Here is an 8,001-nt window from a genome sequence, read left to right as displayed (position 1 = left end):
GTATGGCAGTAGTAGAGATACCAAAGTTGTAAAGTTCCTTTCATTGTTGCAATGGGTCTACCTGTATCCCTATTTAAACATTTTCCCCTTCCCCTCCACAAATTATGCCAACATCAAAAATGTGTGCTTTTGTAAGAAATGCATGATTCTAAAATTTCATGACAATTCTTTTGAACTTACTTTTTTGTGGAATTGACTAAGAAAATAAATTACACCTTCTATATAAAAAATGTTCTGTGCTTAATCTGGCAGCCTATACACTAACATCAGAATGATACAGAGAAGATTAGCATGGCCCCTGCTCAAGGATGACTTGAAAATTAGTGAAGCAATCCATGTTTTTACAACAACAAATGCTGGAGGGGATGGGGCCACCAGGGAACCCTACTGCATTCTTGGTGGGAGTGTAAAAGTCTTCAACCACTTTGGAAAGCAGTATGGAGTTTCCTCAAACGACTCCACATAAAGCTCCCCTATGACCCAGCAATCCCACTTTTGTTCATTTACCCAAAGGATCACAAACAAGACCATACTAAAACTACCAGCACAACTATGGTTATTGCAGCAATATTTACCATAGCTAAGATATGGAACCAACCCAGATGCCCCTCAGTAGATGAATGGATCAAGAAAACCTGGTAAATATATACAATTGCATGCTCTGCCTCCATCAGAAAGAATGACATTGCCCAATTTGTTAGGAAATGGAAAGATTTGGAAAAAAATTTTTAAGTGAAGTAAGCCAACTCCAAAGAAATATAGGTCCCATGGTTTCTCTTATTTTCAATAGCTAATATATGTCCGGGATTATCAGAAAATGTCTTAAGCTATGTGCATTTGACCAGATAAGATGATATTAAGCTAAACGAACACCAAGATAGGTACACAAGTGATTCTATCTTGCTATTATTTCTAACATACTTATACTGTACAATGTGATTTTTTTTTGTTCCTTTATATGTTCCTCAACCACGCAATAACCCCTTTTTTCACTGGATTTGAAGTTGGTGCGCCTACATCTTGTATATACGTTTCTCTAATTTGGGGAGAAGAAGAAAACAACAAAATGCTTAAATAGGGATATGGGTTGACCCATTGTAACAATGAGATGCACAAGACGTATGATGAAAAATGAATTTTACAATTTAGGTAGGGGAAGGAGAGAGGAGGAGTGGAGTGTACTTGTGGAGGTGGGAGAGAAGGGATGGTGGGGGAAAAATAAAGGAGGAGGTAACAATGCTTGTTAGGAAATGTACTCATTACCTTGCTCATGTAAATGTAACCCCTCTGTGCAGTATTTTTAAAATAAAAAATGTATAAAAATGTTCTGAGATTGAAGAGTTTATTTCCCTTATTTTATCCATATAATCTTGTTAACAAATAAATTAATGCAAAACACCGACACGAGGGTATTTTGAATAAATGTGTGTGTGTGTGTGTGTGCGCACGGGTACACAAGTGTGTTGGAGTGCTCAGAATTTGAACTCAGGGCTTTAAGGTCTTGCTAGGCCTTTCCTCTCTAGATTGGTGAGCAACATCTGCACTCCTGGCTCTTTGCTAGTTCATTAAATTTTTTTGAAAAATAATCTCAAAAATAATTTTGCCCTGATTGGCTTCCAACTGTTATCCACAGATCTCAGCCTCCTGAGTAGATATCTCAAGTAAACAAGATTATGGGTGTGACCAACCAGCACAAGGTTTTCAGAATAATTTTAAAAGTAGAAGAAAATTTACTTCATGGGGGCCTGTTTTTATCATCTCCTACTTTTAAAGCACTTTGCTTTAAAAGAAAAGGTGAATTTATTAAATTAAATGTGAATTTATTTCTCTTTTGGATTCTTAAAAGACAGAAAGTGATGATATTTAAAAGTTTTGGTACTTTTTAAAAAGAAAAATGGAACTGTAGTACAGAAGAAATTTGGCTGTCTTTGAAACTCAATGTATAAGCTCAATTCTGTGCATGATAACACAATGTTAACAACACAGTCTGTGTTGAAGACAAATTGTGACAGAAAACAATCATCATCGGCAATAATTGCTATGCTATTACTTCTTGAGCAATATTAATATTGAATTTAGAGTGTAAGAGAATGGTGAGATTTTACCTACCTTTTCTGAATTGCTGAAAGACTTTTGGAAACTTTGACTCATTTTTTTCCTCACTGTGTGTATTTGGGCCATGCATTTAGTGCCTTTAATTACAATTTTTCCCAACACTTAAATGGTAATAATATTAGTATTATAGCAAATGTTATCTTAAGAATTAAGAGAATTAAAACTTGTGAAAAACTTAACATAAACTTCTATGAATGAGCTTTTGAGTTTAGCCAACAGTTTTTAAAATACTAAATAAAATGTATTACAGAAACCATTACATGAAGTGAGCAACCAGAAGTAATGTTATCTATTGACCATGCTCTGCTTCCAAGGAAGCCAGGAGGATAACTCTCATGCTGTAAATCAAACTGGTTATCTTATGTCTTGATAGTGTAAAAATATCAGGGACATTTATAAAGAAGGAATGTTGTAGACAGATGTGAAGTCCATAAGAAAATGTACAAAACTGATAAAACGTAAGAGTATCTGAGCAGTGTATTTTGTTTTATATAATTTAAGGTACATCACAAAGATAGGGAAAACATAGAAAAATGAATTCTCTTTTTGAAATTCTATCATAGATCCTTAGCAGGATGAACTCTTTCCTCATTCTTGTAGAGGCATCATCAGATGAGAGGAACTCTTTTTTTTTGTTTGTTTGTTTCCTTCCATTTATTCTACGGTTTGAAATCTGAACTACATGAGACTGAAAGAAACCAAAATTAGACATGCAGGATTTGGAAAGAGCAATCAACATAAAATAAATAAAGTATATAAAGCTTTGTAAAAGGTCTAACCAAATTAAGTAGTATAGTCTCAAGCATAAACAGAAATTGATTTAAGCAATATCATTTTATTGAAAAGTGAAAAATGTTAGGAGTTGCTTAATTTTTCCTTTCTACTATATTGAATTAAGTATTCATTTTGTATAGAGATATTAAAGATGAGATTAACAATAAACTTGATTTAATATGGATGAAAGTTCTGAATAGCCCTGCTTTCCAAAAAGCCCTGAAAATCACCAGTGGGTTTACAAATTTGTGTTTAATACCACTTCTATGCTGGCTTAATGCTTTGTGAACAGAAGTCATTAGAGAAATGCAACTCAAAATTACTATGATACTACTTCATAACTATTATAACTCTTCTCAACAAAATCAAAGGAGTCAGGTGTGGTGGTAAAGGCTTGTAATTCCAAGCATTTAGGGGGTTGGAGTAAGAGGATTTGATTCTAAGGCCAGTCTGGGGTACTGCACATAGGAAAAACCTGCCCTTGGAAATACTCAGAAGGTAATAATGTTGTGAGAGTGTGGAGGAAAGGAAATTTTGTACTCTCTTGGTCAAAATACAGTAGAAAGTAGTATGCAGTTTTCTTTCTTTCTTTCTTTCTTTCTTTCTTTCTTTCCTTCCTTCTTTCTTTCTTTCTTTCTTTCTTTCTTTCTTTCTTTCTTTCTTCCTTTCTTTCTTTCTTTCTTTCTTTCTTTCTTTCTTTCTTTCTTTTTGGGGGGTGGTCCGGTTGTGGAGCCTGAACTCTGGGCCTGGGCGCTGTCCCTCAGTTCTTCAGCTCAAGGCTAGCACACTACCACTTGAGCCACAGCACCACTTCTGGCTTTTTTCTTTTTGCTTATGTGGTGCTGAGGAATCAAACCCAGAGCCTCATGCATGCAAGGCAAGCGCTCTACCACTGAGCCACCTTCCCAGCCCCAAGAATGCAGTTTTCTAAAAAATTGCAAAGATGAAATATCATTTGAACCACTAATCATGTGATTATTTCTCTCTGGGTAGCTTGAGTTTTGTGTTTTACAGATACACTTCAGGATTTCTTTTTCATGAATCAAACATGGGAAAGAACTAAATGCAACCTCCCTTAATTCAAAAAAGAATAGAAGCTATATTTATTTGTATTACTGTGCATGAAAAATCCTGGAGATTTCTGGTTAATTCAGAGGGCCCCATGCAAAAATATAGGACAAGAGGAAAGTAAAACTGTTTTGAAAGTATAATAGGTTATCATTGATGAAAAGGTGTAGTGGTCATTTTTCCTTTTTTTTTTTTGTGCCAGTTGATCAGTGCAGGAGCAAGGCTGTACCCTGGAGCCCTTTCAATATCACCACGTGAACTTCCATTTATGTAGTCCTTGTGGGTGTGGGGCCTCTTCAGGTCACCCGTTGAGAAGTGGGGCCCCTCCCTTGTGGTGGATGTGCAGTGAAGGGATGTGGGTGTGCATGGTCCCTACCATTGCCAGATGAGCCCTGCCCACCCTGCCCACCTCCCTTCCCATTCTCACTTGTTCCATTTCACCCAGGATCTGGCAGCCATGGGGCTGGAGTTGAGTCCACTGCTGCCCTCTCCTCTGCCAGGTGTGCTGGTACTGGTCTTCGGTGGTCCTGGGTGCAAGTGCCATCCCAGTGAGACTCTGTTGTGGGGTCACTGCCTGCCCCCATGGGTGTGGGGTGGAGAACACCATGCTTGTACACTGCACAGTCCACAAGAGAAGGAAGGCTTGGTGGACAATTCACCCCCTTGGGGCCAGGCAGCCCAACCTTGGTTCAGACTTTAGGGCAGAATGGGGATTAGAGTCGTGTGCTGGCCCTTCTGCCAGCGTGCTTGTGACAGCTGTGGCAGCTGAGCACTCTGGAGCCCCTTCAGCATCCCCACGGACCTCCATTTTCTGGTCCCTGTGATCTCGGGTAAGGTGCCATCCCTGCATATGCCCATCAGTGCCAGAGGAGCATGGACTTGCAGTGCACCAGCTGCAGCACTGGGGGATCAAAGCCCCTTTGGCTTTGCTGTATAGCCTCCTCCATTGTCCTTCTGGTCCACATGGGCCCAGCTCTGGGTGCCATTCCGGGGATGCTCCCTTTGGCAGCAATGGGCTCATCCTCTACCCTCATTGGTATCCAAAGCAGGAATGGGTCTGGCCTTGGCAATGCAGGCCACACACATGGAAGGCAGGACTTGGGGTCTGCCCTGCCTTACCTCCTGGCTTTGGCACCTGAGGCTGGGTTGCTTGGTCTGGTCACTGATGGAGCTTTGTTGGATGCAGCCCACCACAACAAATACTGCACCTGCTGCAACAGCAGGGCGGTTTTCCAGACCCCCTCAGGGTCACCACAGGGACCTCTGATGGGTCTACATGAGCTGGGTGTGGGTGTCATCCCAGGACTCCCATTAGGAAGTGCCACTCTCCTTTGTAGTACTGGAAGTAAGAGATGCCACATATAATTTCTGCTTTCTAACATTTTCCTTCACTAAGATAAACAGAACAGGAAGATATAAATAAGTTTTATAAAAAGGAAACATATAACCTATATCACTTCTACCTGTTAAACATTGTAATATTTTTTATCCAGTAGGAATTCTTTCTGTACTTACTTATTTTACTTTTGAATGTAACGAATGTAATATTTTTGTGTGTATTTTACTATCCTAGTATAATTTCATTTGCACTTACATACAATTTTTTTTCAAATTCTGTGATTTTAGAATGTGTTTTTTGGAGAAGAGTTTTGTTGTACTTTCATTTCAGTTTGCCATTATGGGCTTATAAACACATCAAATAAAATACATTCTTGCTAGTATCAAGTTCAATGATTTTGTAGACTAGAGACTCAAGGATATAGCATTATATATCATACAGTAATATGTATCAATTTGTTTATAACTGCTCCATAAAATAATTAGTAATTCAGTCAGCAGCCACTTCATCTGGCCCCTCTGATGAAGTAGGAGCCTAGTGGCAGCCTACCCAACACGGGTGCTTCTGGGCACCTCACCTGAGTCTGTGGGAGAATATCAGGGTGTACCTGCTGTTGGACTAGGGAAGCTGCTGTGTGAATGACACAGTGCCACTGACCCACATATAATACCCACAAGCCCCATGGGCCTGGGCCCTAAGGATCAGCCCCTGAGAGCACACACACACGGTGGGAGGGGGGACCCACCTAGGAAGGACTGCAGACAAAACAGAAGCCGCTCTGGGGATCAGCTTGTACAGTATCCTCCATGTTCTCAGCTGTGGGGAGAAGACAAGAAATACAGGCCCAGGTGGGGTGATGCCAACTTTTGTACTCAGGCTGGCAGGGAAACTTTCCTCCCGACACTCTCCTGCAGGCTCAGGATGCCCCTCCATGCTCCTTGTCCATGGAGTATCAGCCAGAGACACTCATGTCTGGTACTCTTGGCTGCTCTTTTGGGGTTTGTTAATTTACACAGAGAGCCCCAGCCTCAGACAGCAGAGTTATATTCTGGGTTTTGTAAAACTTTCTGCATCTGAGCATTTCCCAGTGTTTTGGTTTTTGTATTGTTTCTTATAAATGCTTTGTGAAATTTGTGTTTTAGGTGTTGAGGTACAGGAGGAAGAGCCAGATTATAAACATAGTTTCCTACAAGCCTTTCATCTAAAAAAGAAAATAGATTCTTTCTAAAAATGCCTATCAGGAAATGAATTTGAGAGAGGGAAAAAGGCAGTTTTCTCATGAGATCAAAATGTGCTAGTTTTATATGCATGTTTTATGCGTTCAAAATACAACTAAGTAATTCACCATCTAGGAACAATTGTCGAGACCTAAGAGTTAGGTGTCTTGGGAGCTAGAGGCAGGGTTTTTGTGAGGTTTATCCAAAGGGAGGGAAGAAAGTTAAAATCCATAGATTACTTTGTAGAATGAAAGTGGTAATACAAAATGAGAATCACAAAAATCCTCTCTGCTATTCAGGGTCTTTTATTCTTCCATATGAATTTTTGGATTGCTTCTTCTATTTCATTGAAAGTGAGATTGGGATATTGATATGTATCACATTGAATTTGGAAATAGCCTTTTTCAGTATTGCCATTTTCATGATGTTAATCTTCCCAATCTAGGAGCGTGGGAGGTTTCCCACTTCCTTAGTTCTGCTTTCATTTTCTTTTTCAGGTTTTTAAAGTTTCCATCATAGAGGTCCTTCACCTCTTAAGTTAACTCCTTGCTATTGTATTTTTTTGCGAATATTAAAAAGGTATTGTTTTCCTATTTTCAGCCTCACTCTTATCATTATTGGAATACAGGAAAGCCATTGATTTCCGAGGGTTAATTTTATATTCTGCTAGTTTGCCAAAGTTTCTGATCAGCTCAAGTAACTTGGGAGTGGAGTCCATGAGGTTCTTTAAATACAAGATCATGTCATCTGCAAAGAGGAATAGTTTTACTTCATCTTTCCCTATTTGGATCCCCTTTAAGTTTGTATCTTGTCTTATTGCCCCAGCTAGCATTCTAATACTAATTTGAGAGGAGTGGACAGCGCAGACATCCTTATCTCATTCCTGAATTTATTTTAATTATTTATTTCATGCCCCAGTCGTGGGGCATGAATTCTGGGCCTGGACACTGGCCCGCCGCTCTTCAGCTCAAGGCTAGCACTCTACCACTTGAGCCACAGCACCACTTCCGGCTTTTATTCTTATTGCTTATGTGGTGCTGAGACATGGAACCCAGAGCCTCATGCATGCAAGGCAAGCGCTCTACCACTGAGCCACATTCCCAGCCCCTCATTCCTGAATTTATAAGAAATGATTTTAACTTTTTGCCATTAACTATAATGCTGGCTGTAGGTTTTCAATCCTTAGCAGAAAGAACAGTGCTGAAGCAATATCAGTTCCAGATGTCAAACTCGACTAAAAAGCCACAGTCATAAGAACAGCTTGACAATGGCACAACAACAAACCTGAGGACCAATGGAAAAGGACTGAAGACTCAGAAATGAATCCACTGACCAATAGCCACCTAATCTTTGAAAAGGGAGCTAAAAAAATAGAGTGGAACAAAGATAGCCTTTTCTGTAAATGGTGTTGGCAAAATTGGTTAAACAACTGTTAAACTAACACATTTTCAATGTTAAAGGCTGGAACAAAATCTACCAAGCAAACGG

General features: G+C 39.6%; 1 non-coding gene across 1 annotated transcript; it reads left to right on the top strand.

Annotated features, from left to right (window-relative positions):
- The first annotated feature begins 236 nt into the window (after nt 1–236).
- On the top strand, nt 237–343 carry LOC138831291 (U6 spliceosomal RNA). Its single transcript, XR_011373204.1, has one exon. It is a non-coding gene; the product is annotated as a U6 spliceosomal RNA (small nuclear RNA).
- Nucleotides 344–8,001: the final 7,658 nt, after the last annotated feature.

This window comes from Dipodomys merriami, unplaced genomic scaffold, assembly GCF_024711535.1.
Source record: "Dipodomys merriami isolate MVZ:Mamm:240054 unplaced genomic scaffold, mDipMer1.0.p SCAF_190, whole genome shotgun sequence".
Lineage (NCBI taxonomy): Eukaryota > Metazoa > Chordata > Mammalia > Rodentia > Heteromyidae > Dipodomys > Dipodomys merriami.
The sequence above is the reverse complement of the archived record's forward strand: the minus strand, read 5'-3'. Positions and strand labels throughout refer to the sequence as shown.